The sequence below is a fragment of the Trichechus manatus genome, unplaced genomic scaffold, assembly GCF_000243295.1.
Source record: "Trichechus manatus latirostris isolate Lorelei unplaced genomic scaffold, TriManLat1.0 scaffold00023, whole genome shotgun sequence".
NCBI lineage: Eukaryota > Metazoa > Chordata > Mammalia > Sirenia > Trichechidae > Trichechus > Trichechus manatus.
In genome coordinates, this window is record NW_004443959.1 from 18,283,014 (window position 1) to 18,295,834 (window position 12,821).

Below are 12,821 nucleotides of genomic sequence, written 5' to 3' on the forward strand. Positions count from 1 at the left end.
GTGTTGACATGTCATGGAGTTGGCAACCAGTGTCACAAAACAATATGTGTGTTAAATGTTTAATGAGAAACTAGTTTGCTCTGTAAGCCTTCATCTAAACCAAAAAAAGAAAAAAAAACAAACCCTTTGCCATCAAGTTGATTCCGACTCATAGCAACCCGAGAGGACAGAGTAGAACTGCCCCATAGAGTTTCCAAGGAGAACCTGGTGGATTCAAACTGCCTACCTTTTAGTTAGCAGCCATAGCACCTAACCACTATGCAACCAGGGTTTTGAAAGTACAATTAAAAAAAAAAAATTTACCTTCCATGCACCCTTCCTTGGTAAGCTCCTGGAGGATGTGCCCAAATGAGACTATCGAGAAAGAGAAAGCCGTGGGATCCAGGATCCAGGAGATCCAACACAGACAGTGTTGGCTTAGTTACCTAAGGCGGCTGTAACAGACATGCCACAAGTGGGTGCCTTTAGATAACAGGAATGTATTTTCTCACAGTTCCAGAGGGAAAAAGTCCAAATCAGGGTCTCAGCCAAGGCGATACCTTCCTTTTCGGTAGTCCCTGGCACTCCTTGGTTCCTTGGCTTGTAGATGGTCTTCACATGGCGTCTGTTTTTCCCCGCGTGCGCCTGTGTGCCTCTGGGGCTGGTCGCTCTTTGTATAACTCAGAAATAATTAGATTTAGAACATCCTACTGGGGTATGTATGATCTGTTTAACATAACAAAGAAAGCTGTCTTTCCAAACATTCACACGTTTAGGGGTTAGGATTCTAACACACATTTTAGCGGGACACTAATTATAACAGTTGTGAAGGGCATTCCCATGAAAACTTTGAAGGGGGATTCCAAGATGGCAGCTGAGGAAACACCTAGATCAGGCCACATTAGAGATGATTCAAAGAGAGGTTCCTTCAAGAAGATGAAATTGATAGAATGCCTGTTGGATTTGAACTTATTTGAGGAGTTTGATACATCTGGAGGTGATGTGGGGAAACAATTACTGCAAAGGACATCTAAAATTAGGGAAAGTAAAACTGTACAAATGCAGGGAAAATCACAATTATATAGGAAAGCAAAAACACTCATAGTCTGTTTCCTGGCTTTGCTGTTCTGTAGAGTTTGCATAGTCTCAAGAATATCAAAACTGAATGTTGATCCAACTAAAAGTACAATATGATCACACTGGGAAAATGGGAGTACTGTAAATACACTTGTGGGGGGGGTAGTGAGTTGTGTTAGGTAATGTCTAAAACTAGAAAATCAAGAAGTAGTCATATTAGCATTTTTTTTAGACAAGTAGAAGTAAAAAAAAAAAAAAGAATGGTTAAAATTTTGAAAATATTTCCATTGGGGAGTGGAGATTCATTGAGGGAGAGATTTGGAGGACTACTGGTTTTCAAATAGGTTGATGCTTTAAATTATGTGCAAATAAAAACTAATTTAAAAATCAAGCAGAGGAGTGTAAATATGATTCAGTGTGTAATAGCTATGGAAGAAATTTAAGTGCAGGAGTGACCTGATAAAAGTGAAGAAAATGTGTTTGATTTCAAGCAGGATAATAGCAGTGGGAAGTGACTAGATTTAGACACATTTGCTAGGAGATAATCCAGCTGTGAGAGATTGAGAACCCAAGCAGAATTTAACAGAATTTGGGAACAGGAAGGTACCCCTGGTCATCTCCTTTGAGCTCTGAATCACAGACTTCCTGAGAAGCATGCAGACTTCTCCACACCTCACTGCCTTCCTTCTGTCTCAGGGGCGTGTTGTAGAAAACATCAATGAGACTGAAATCAAATATGAAGAAATACTCATGGTATTATTTATGTCTCCAAAATACCAATTCTAAGTGACCAAATCCATGTTCTCATAATTCTTGGCCTAGTGGGCCTGTTACATTTCAAGAAAGGATCTCATAGAAGTACAGCAGATACATCCAGAAGGGCGTGTAATTGTGCAAGTTCTGGATATCTCCCACTTAGAATTTGCTTTTGAGATAAACTCAAGATTGGTGATGTGTGGTTGAAGTGGAGAAGTACATGAGGAAGAAAGGAAGGGAGGGAGGAGACATATGAAATGTCGTAAAGCTTTCTGTCTGGGCCTTTTGGGTATTTTGGTTTATTGTAGTAGTTAAGTTTCCTCCAAAACATACTATTAGGAGAAAATAATAAAAAATAAAGAAAAGCCAATGGAAGGAAACAATAATTAATAGCTGTATCATTCTGAGATAGTTTCTATTAGCATAATCTATTAGCATTAGCTTTTATATAGATGGAAATCATGTATTATGTGCATAATCATGTCACCGGCCTTATAACATTTTTATAAATATAAAAGCAATATGTACTCATATGCTTTTTAAAATATAGAAATCGCAAAAGGGAAAACAAAACAAAATTACAGAATTCTTTCACCCACATATAACCAGTTATGACTATTTCAGTATTTTGCTTTAGGTGTGGGATATTTAATACCTATTTCATTTCTGAAATTATGTTCTTAATTATGGCCCTATTTATGTTCAATGCTTTGTAAATATTCATTAAATAAATTTACATATATACATGTATATGTATGTATATATGATATATATATGTACATATATACATCTATATGTATGTATATATGATATATATATGTATATATATATACATGTATTTGTGTGTGCATATGTATATGGAGCCCTGGTGGTGCAGTGGTTAAGGCTATGGCTGCTAACCAAAAGGTCGGCAGTTCGAATCCTCCAGCCGCCCCTTGGAAACTCTATGGGGCAGTTCTACGGTCCTGTAGGGTTGCTATGAGTCAGAATCAACTTGACGAAAATGGGTTTGATTTTTTTTTTTTTTTTTGTGTGTGTCTATAATATGGAACCCTGGTGGTGCAGTGGTTAAGGGCTCAGCTGCTAACCAAGAGGTCTGCAGTTGGAATCCACCAGCCACTCCTTGGAAACCCTATGAGGCAGTTCTACTCTGTCCTATAGGGTCTCTCTGAGTCGGAATGGACTCGACAGCATCAGGCGGGTTATATATAATATATATGTAAGTGTATATGTATTTATATATGTGTGTGAGTATACACACACACACACGCAAGGGCTGTATTAGTTCAACTCTTTCAACTTTAAAGAAACAGACACATTGGATTACTTTATGCAAAAAGAGGAGGGAATTTCAAGGACAAAAACATTTCAAGGACAAAAAGCTACAAGAAACAATCTCAACAGCCAGGAATTTTCTTTTCAAATGTCTGTGAAATAGGTATTACTGTGTCCATTTTACAGATGCAGAAATTGAGATAAACAGGAATTAAATAAATTGCCAAGATTAAAAATGTATATAGTTATATGATCCTGGGGAAGTTATGTAAATATATACACTTTAGTCCAGTCATTATGTATTTATTTATGTAGCCCTTGTTTCACTTCACAGGCCTCTCACACATACACGTTGACTTTGAGTCTTCTCTCATGTATGTAAATCCAACCCATCTTTCCAGGTCCAGTTCAGTCCCACGTCACAGTGATATATTCCTATTCCTCCCATCCCTCTTCCTTTACCCTTCTCTGAACTCACTAGTGTGATGTGAATTGTTACATTCATACATCTGATGGTTACACTTCTATATATTGTCATCCTCTCTCTCAATTCCACGCAAAGCTCCCTGAGAAGAAGCCCTCTGCCTTACCTCTCCTTGGATCCCTTTCAGCACTTAGCCGCATACCTGGTCCTCTGTCCTCTTCATCTCAATTTCTTCTATTGGCTCCATGTTTTCCTCACTAATCCTAAACTCACGATCTTCCTGGGGTTCTGTCTTAAACCCTCTTCTCTTCTCACTCCACCCTTTTCTCAGGAAACCACACCCATCCCCATTGTTTCTATGAGGATCCACACACTGACTGCTCACAAACCAAAGTTTCTAGCCTAGATGTCTCATTTTTTTCCAGCCCTCTCCACCTAGTGGGGCTTTGATGACCTTAACTCATTTGTTGAGTTGATTCCGATTCATAGCAAGCCCATTGTTGCAGAGTAGAACTGAGCTCCACAGGATTATTTTGATAGTGATCTTTAAGAAAGCAGATCACTCAGCCTTTCTCCTGTGGCGCCACTGGGTAGATTTGAACAGCCAACCTTTCAATTAGTAGTCAAACGCAAAATATTTGTGCCACCCAGGGAACTTTCTTGGTGATCTATCCTCATCTCTATCTCCAGTCTCATATCTCACTGATGAGTCGAATGGATCTATTTCCCCTCTCTCCCTTTCTCTCCTTTGCCCAACTGGTCCTCCAGCATTGTTTCATCTTTCCCAGTCCTCTAGGTGAGGGTAGCTGTCACTGCTGTTTGTCCCATGAGATCTCAGGGACTGAGTCTGTCTTTCTCAGTGTGACTAGCCCACTTTCTTAGAAGAAATATTTCTTGAATAAATGAAAGAATGAATCACTCACTCTATTTATTCAGCAAAAATTACTGACTACCTCCTTACCATGTGGAGCTACCGAGCAGAGCAAATGGTTAACACACTGCTGCCAACCAAAAAATTAGCAGTTTGAGTACACCCGATATGCCTCAGAAGTAAGGCCTGGTGATCTACATCTGAAAAATCAGCCATTGAAAACCCTGTGGAGCACAGTTCTACTCTGACACGCATCGGGTTGCCATGAGTCGGATTGTCTTGATAGCAACTTTTTTTTCCACTACTATATAGTAAAAAAAAAAAACACCAAACCCGTTGCCGTCGAGTCCATTCCAACTCATTGTAGACATTAGAAAAATAAATATAGTATTGTTTTATTGGATCCTTACAATAGCCCGACAAGAAAGTATGACAGGATTATCATCCATCTCTAGAAGTCTGGAAACCAAGACATATGGGGGTGGAAATAAAGGAGGGGGTGAAGGAAGTCAAATGACTTGTTCAATCTTACTCAGTGTGTGACTTTAAGTAAGTTACTTAAAATGTCTGTCCCTCAAAATAGGAATTATAATAGTATCTACCTCATAGGGCTTTTTGTGAGGCTATAATGGCATAAAATATGGAAAGCTTTTAGAAAATGCCAGGCACATAGTAGATACTGTGTAAGTCGTACTGGTATTAACTGAGCTGCGATTCGAGCTCAGTCCTCCAGATATCTTCAAATATTCTATTATTCCAAAATAATTCTTTTAACCTTGACACAACCGAGGCTATACAAACAATGCAAGAATAATATTATCCCTAACATTAAAGATTAGAGTGAACTCAAGAGTTATTTTGATGATAATAACCCCACTTGTCGATTTTCCAGGCCTTTCAATTGACCTCATTCAGCCAGCCTATACTTTATGACAGACCAGAAAGAAAGGCCTGGTGATGTACTTCCAAAATCAGCCACTGAGAGCCTTATGGATCACAATGGTCCAATCCACAGCCAATCATGGACATGGCACAGAACCGGGCAGTATTTTGCCATGAGTCAGGGGCCACTCAACAGCAGCGAAACGAGCACCATACTTTAAGGGCATCACTCGCAGGCGGGGTGCAAGCCCAGGAGACAAAGGCAATTGTTCAGTGAGCTCCTTTTGCTTCTTGTTAACAGCTCTAACCAAGGATATGGGGTCAGAGTATACTCTATCACGTTTGTTTTCAATTATTGAAACTCTGTCCCTGTTTACAGTAATATTAGATAAATAAAAATATTAAGGAAAAAACAGTAAATACAACATGGAAACTGGACTTGAGAGCATGTCATACTTAATGTTTTGCATATACAAGTTCACTACAGGAACCCCACGGCGAGTAACCAAGTTTCTACAAAAATAACCTGACGCAAAAGAATAAAAATTTTTAAATCAAGTTAACATGAAAAGGATTTTAAAAGTTGTAACAGCTAAAAGACATTATGAGGTATTCAGATGGGCATAGAAACGTTCCTAGGATATTAAAGCTTAGAGGAACATGGAGATAATCGAATGCAATTCTTCCATTTCTAAGAAATGAGCCTGGAGGACAGGAAGTAACTTAAACAAGGTGAAAACACTTAAGACCTAGATTTTCTAAATCACAGTCCAACCATTTGTTTTCCTCCCCACTCTGTAAAAGGAACCCTGGTGGCGAAGTGGTTAAAAGCTCGCTGCTAACCAAAGCATCGGCAGTTCAAATCCACCAGCCGCTCCTTGGACACCCAATGGGAGAGTTCTACCCTGTCCCGTAGGGTCACTAGGAGTCAGAATCAACTCAACAGCAACGGGGTTAGTTTTTTGTTTTCTTTTTTACTCTGTTAAAAGTGCTTTGGACTGGCTTTTCTTTCACTGGGCACTAGTAAATTATATGAAATCTGAAGAGATATTTAGCATAATTTTCTGTGAGATCAAGTCACTACTGGCTTTCATTCCTTATATTGACATGAAGAATTATTTTTGAGACACCATATTGAAAAATTGCAAGAGGAGATTTTTGTCAGCCATTGACTAGTGAGCTAGCATGATCTTATTATAAGTAATAACATTTACTAATTCTTTGAAGTTTCCAACTGTGTGAAAAAAATATAGAATTCTTTAATAAGTCTTCAAATAGTCTTCAAATAGTATGTATCATGTAAACTGATTGAATATAGGATAGAATATCTAAGTAAACATCAAATAGCTTGTAAATACATTGCAGAAAATTTATTTGGCAACCATGATTACCTTTTAGCCTAAGAGGTGTGCAGAAGCATTTGGAAGCATATAGGAAGTGCCTCTGCTTTAAGGCAGCTACCGCGATCATCTGAGACCTTGTTCTTGGCACTGCCTTTGTCCTTCAGGAATGAATGAGACTGACTTTGCCATAGCCATGTAGGACATATTCCCTTGAGCTGCTGGGGTCAGGGTGGAGCAGACGAGTACCTTTCTTGAAGTCATGGTTTTGGAATTATGAGCTGCCTTCCTAACCTCAGGCCCCTTCTCCCTTGTTCCTCTCTCATCTTCTTCACTGAAGTATCCAGTGTCCTCTCCATCATTTCTTCATTAAATAAACAATTACTGAGCACCTACCGGGTTCCAGACTTTGTACTGGGCTCTTATATCAATGTCTAGAGAAATTTTGGGGATGATGGAAATGTTTTATATCTGCTCTGTCCAATATGATAGTCATGTTGAACATTTGAAATGTGACTAGTACAACTTAGGAAATGAATTTTTAATGTTATTTAATTTTAATTATTTTTTTAACTTGTAGTTAAATGGCCACATATGGCTAATGGCCACTGTATTGGATATTGCAGCTCTAATATATAAGAATCAATTAAAAACAATGATGATTTTCTCTGTCTAGTGAAGGAGGAAGATAGTATGCCAACCCATAATCATCAGAGAGTACAATAAGTGCCTTCATTTTTTAATAAATGGAGAAAACTATTGTTTTTTCTTCATTCAACAAATATTTGTTTAGCAACTATCATAATCAAGGTACCATTAGCCACTATGGAAAACAGACAGCTGGTAAACGCCTAACTAGGCTATTAAAAAGCAGAAATAAGGAATGAGACAATGAATGAATTACAAAAAACAAGTTGAGTTTAGACCCCATCTGTATATGGATGCGGGTTGAGGAACAATCATGGCACTTGCCAATTCATGTCACTGGAATTCTCTCCTAGGCTCCCAGCATCCAAGTTGTTCCCAAGATTCTACCATTTATTTCACTTGATTTCTGTCAATCTGGAGACATTCCACAAGTGTGGCTTTGTTGTTGTCTTTACAGAAAGACTCCTATGTATTGATCATCACGAGCCTAGCTGAATCTGACTGTGATTGCAGTGGGGTGGGGACATTTTGAATAACATTACTGAATAGCATAAGGCAGCCTCAGCTCTCATCCAGCAACTGGCTCTGCAATATGCGCCAGGTGGAGAGGAGGAAGGCAAGCCATAGCCCACTCTTCCTCAGATGTGCAACATTCTTCCCTTCCGGGTTTGCTGCCCACCTCGTCATCAGACAGGTTGTTCACAGAATGTACATTTAGGAGAATCCATACTCTCCAGACTCAGTCAGGTTCCAGACTTATGTTCCAAGGCATTTCTTTGAAATACTCCAAACTGTTGAGTCTCATAGACCACGAGGCATCTGTTGATTAGAGCAGGTTCTTGAGCACATGCTGTTTAACATAGAGTGAAATCTGTCTTCTGGGCTTGGATTTAGTTGTCACATTAAAAATGGATACCAGGAACTGGCAGTAAACGAGAATGTATCAAGTAGAGATGTCACAAAAGGGAATTTGTTTGTAATCTGGGTGTCTATTTTATTTACACTTTACATTAGTGGATATAGAGAAAACTTGAGCTTCAAAATATGTGAATTGGCAGGAGACACTGAAAGTTTGAGGCCAGCTAATTCCAAACAGCTGATAAATTTAATCTAAATTGTTTTCCAAAAAGTAGAATAGGAAAGTAAAGTCAATCCAGGTAAAGACAGAAGTAGATTAGATGATATTTAAACCTACACTTTGCTAGTAAGTTCTAATGATAAAAAGGAAAATCTTTAGAAAATTTTAATGATTTAAAATTTTTAGGGCAGGAAGGGGATTATCAACCCTTTCATTATGCTTATAGGTAAACTGAGGACTAGGTGGAGAGTTGACGTGACGTGGTCCTGGTTGCCCGATTAGGTGTTAGCAAGGCTAAGCCTAGAAGCCAGGTCTCTGGACTGGGCATTCTCTCCATGTCACTGTTGTGACTACATTCGTTGTTTGTGGAACGTATAACTAAAAAACAGGCCTGTTGTATTATGACTCTACCCCAGACTGTGACAGGCAGAAACACAAATTAATTCATTAATTTCCCTTTTTAGTGTCTCTCAACTGGTTTACTACCTGAATTTCTACATGGACTGCTGATTTCCAGACCCACGCCCATACTCCTCTACTCTCTGTACTCAATTGTTTCTTTCCTCTCCTCTCGCTCCTGTGCCTCCATCCCCAAAGAGTTCTAATGGAATGGGAACCGTGACAGATATCATGAGATTAAAAAAAGGGCAACATGAAAATGGGGAGAGGCTTGTGGAGAGAAGCAAGGGAGGAGCTGTAGCTACATTGTAGTTGCCTTTCTTTCTCTGGAGGAGCTCTAGGAGAAGCAAAGCGGAAGACATCTGAGTAAGAGAGTTAGGGCCTATGAGTATCCCACATGCTAATATCTGATGGCCCAGACACTCCCATCTCCTGATGTTATGACCCACACACCCACCACTAAAATGTCCAACAGACCCCATGGCCCAAATGTCCTCATAGACCAGACACATCATCTGCCAATATCTCAGTGACCCAGGCTTATTATGCGTGAAGTCAAGTTCTGTTCACTTCTGGTTTGAAACATCTGTTTTAAAGTACCATCCCTCTGCTCTCCTGCTCTAAGTTTCGCAGCACCACCATCGCAAGGTCTGAGCAACAGCAAGTGAACTATCTTGAAATTTTTGGTAGCTAAGTGTGTGTGAATGAGAGAGAAATAATCAAATGGGGAACTCTACCACAGTGCTGGATTTTTACCATCTAAAGAGAGTTTACCATTGCCAAGTTATGGTGAGGGATACTTTGAATAACATTACTGAATAGCATAAAGTCAATTGATTTTAAAACATTTCCTAGCAATCTGGATTAATCACATCATTAGAGATGGGTCTGATGATCTTTTTTAGTGAGTACCTGTTGTTCAAGTAGCTTTTATACAGAGCAGACTGTACCAAACAATGTATTGATGAACTGAGAGGAGAGAGAGAAGAAATGGATTGAATACAATAGTCATTATGACCCACAAAAGCTTGGGCAGATCCTGGGACAGCAAGCATACTTATTGTTACACACATCTATTCTATCTATTATTTTGACACAAACAGCGTGAATCTGTTAAAATAAGTCCACTCAACTCCATCTTGAGCGAAGATTTGTTGGCATGGAAATTAGTGTTAACTAGTTATCAAGTGACTAGTTCAGTATGATGGAGTTGGATAGCAAGGGGTGGAACAATCCCTTCAATACTATGGAATATTTTTCTAAGATTATTGACTCAGCTTCTCCCCAACACATGTAAAAGTTTACATAAAAGAACTCTCCGATTGTGTTCAGTTCATACTAGAAATGCTATATATACAGATATTTGTTTTCTTCAGTTTTGCCTGATTGAATAATAATTACTTTTGTTTTGTTTTGATTATCATGTTCTTGAAAGATAAAAGTTAAAAAGCAGATGAACAGCTATCATAGTATTTCAGAGCTGAGAGAGCTTTAGAAATCACCCATCCAACTGTCCCCATTTTACAGACGAAGAAAATGACATCCCAATTGAAGAAGGGTCTTAACCCACGGTAAGATGGAAATAAAGTCCCTCAGCTCTTGGCACTGCACCATATTTGCTTTCTGTTGGACACCAAATTAATAATATTATCTTTATTATAATATGAAATGCACCCAAGCGGCAAGAAAAAAATAGTTTCCAAAGAACATAAAACGTTTGCTGTTTCCTTTCACTGGTGTGCTCAGTCTAAATTGTCTTACAAGTAATTGTAATAGAAACAAATAGTATAATGTTAAGTTTCCAAAGACATAAGGAACAATGTATTTGCTGGGTAACTGGATCCTTGAATACAACAGAAATAGAAACAATAGAATATAATACAAATTATTTATTATTATTTTCATATTTTTTAATTATCATTATTAGACACAGGTCACTATCACTTGTTGAGTACCTCTTATATGTCAGGTGCTATACTAACCCCTTAAATATTTTTTTTTTTTCATTTCCTCCTTAAAGCAATGGTGTGAGATAACACTGAGGTACAAAGTTGAAAATCTCTCCAGTGTCAGTCAATCAGTAAGATCTGCCATAAGCAATCTGAACTCCTCATGTTTCAAACAAAATTTATCATATTCCCCTTTCCATGCCACTTTGCAACAACTACACACCTAATTTTGTTCCTCCTTTCACTGGTGGCGGGCAGTGCTCCCGATACCCACCCAGTGGTCTAAGATGTACAGCGGAAGACAAGCCGAGACACTCAATCTTCTTCACTTCTCTCACCCATCTGTCCTCCCATCTGGTGAACTGACTACCTTTCTCAATATACTTTCTCCAACCATGGCCACCGCTGGGATAACTGCTCTAGCTTCACTCTGCTCTCCCCACCTACAATCTCATACCCTCTCTAATCTGCCCTCCTCATTACTCCTTGCCATTCTCTTTCGAGCATGCACATTTGATTGCATTAGGGAGTCCTTGAAAGAACTCAGATAACTCTCTATTTCTTGCATACAAATCTAGAATGCCCTAAGAATGCCATAATTAGCCCACAAGCTTGATCTTACCCCTATCTAACTCTCAATTCTTCTCTCCCGTTCTCATGTCCGTCACCACCTTCATACACTCTTAAGTTCCAGTTTTTGTTTTCTGAATCTATCATGTCCTTCCTTATAGTCATACGTTTGCAAATTCTTTGTTTTTTGCTTTAAATGTATCAAAATGTTTTCTTTACCTCCTAAATACAGTGCGTCAAGACCAATCTCTAGCATTGCTTCTTCCTGGACAACTTCCTAGCACCCATGACTTGTTGCCTCTCTTTTTTCAAGACACAGCACATTGTACATATTTTTACCATACTATTTATCACACTTCATTCGTTTATTCAACAAATATGTGTTGAATGCCTATGACATGCCAGGCATTTGGTGTACCATGATGAGCAGTGATGAATAGTTCTAAAGTGGTCTGTGTTGACCTAAGTCCTACCATTGGACCATAAGTGCCCTGAATTGAGGAGCCGTGCCCTTCATCTCTGAATCTCCTACACAGCACAGGGTCTGGCATAGAGGAGGCTTTCAAGATAAATGTGCACAAGATGGGTTCAAGACTAGACAAACATTTCAGCACCCCCAGGTCGAAAAACTAAGCTAATGGAAGTCTGCAAGAATCCCCGACGGAAGTATTCAGTTAGTGACAGAAATCACACATCCCATTTGAGACAAATGGAATATTTGGCCATGGTATTTTTGCCACACATCTTTTCTTTTCCTCTCATGCCTTAGAGGATTTATTGGGTTTCCAGAAAAAAAACAAACTGTAATTAGTGTTGTAGCTTTGAAAAATCACCCTTTCTCAAGAAAAGATTGTGAGCCTCTTCTCAAAGGTCTTACCCAAGTTTTCATTGGTTTCATTGCTGACTCAATGGTGACTATCAATAGCACTGAAGTTGTTTTCCATAACTCTCCAAATGGGACTGACACAAGCCAAGACTGAATAACTAAACTGCGCAGTTACTCTCACCTATAAGGAGCCCCAGTGGCACAGTGGTTAAAAGCTCAACTGCTAACCAAAAGGTTGGCAGTTCAAATCCACCAGCCGCTACGTGGAAACCCTACGGGGCAGTTCTGCTCTGTCTTGTAGGGTCACTGTGAGTCAGAATCGACTTAACGGCAATGGGTTTTCTTGTCTATAGGCAATTATGGTTCATCTTCTTTGAGTTGTTCATTATGTCCAAAGATATAATTGTATCCATAGAATATATACATCCAAATATAACCAAAGCTCTTTCACAACATATTTATTTTTGTATTTCACATGATGTATTTATGATGTATATGTAATGTAGTGATTTACGCTAATTCTTTTAAAATGTACATTAAATGTAGTGTATATTTAGTAAAATGTTTAAAAATTGAATTTGTAGTGCCAACTGCATGATATGCATATTACGCAAATGCTTCATAAACCATCCTCAGAATTTTACTAGGATGTTCGTGTCATTCTTGGGAATTCCAATAATGAGGAGATAGGTGACTCAAACTAAATGTTAATGCCAACTAAACAAGTGTAAGCTGTATTTCTTTGTG

General features: G+C 38.7%; 1 protein-coding gene across 4 annotated transcripts in view; it reads left to right on the top strand.

The window, feature by feature from the left end:
* The window catches only part of MYT1L (myelin transcription factor 1 like), a 216,084-nt gene that overhangs the window by 33,605 nt on the left and 169,658 nt on the right, over positions 1 to 12,821 (top strand). The window lies entirely within an intron of this gene.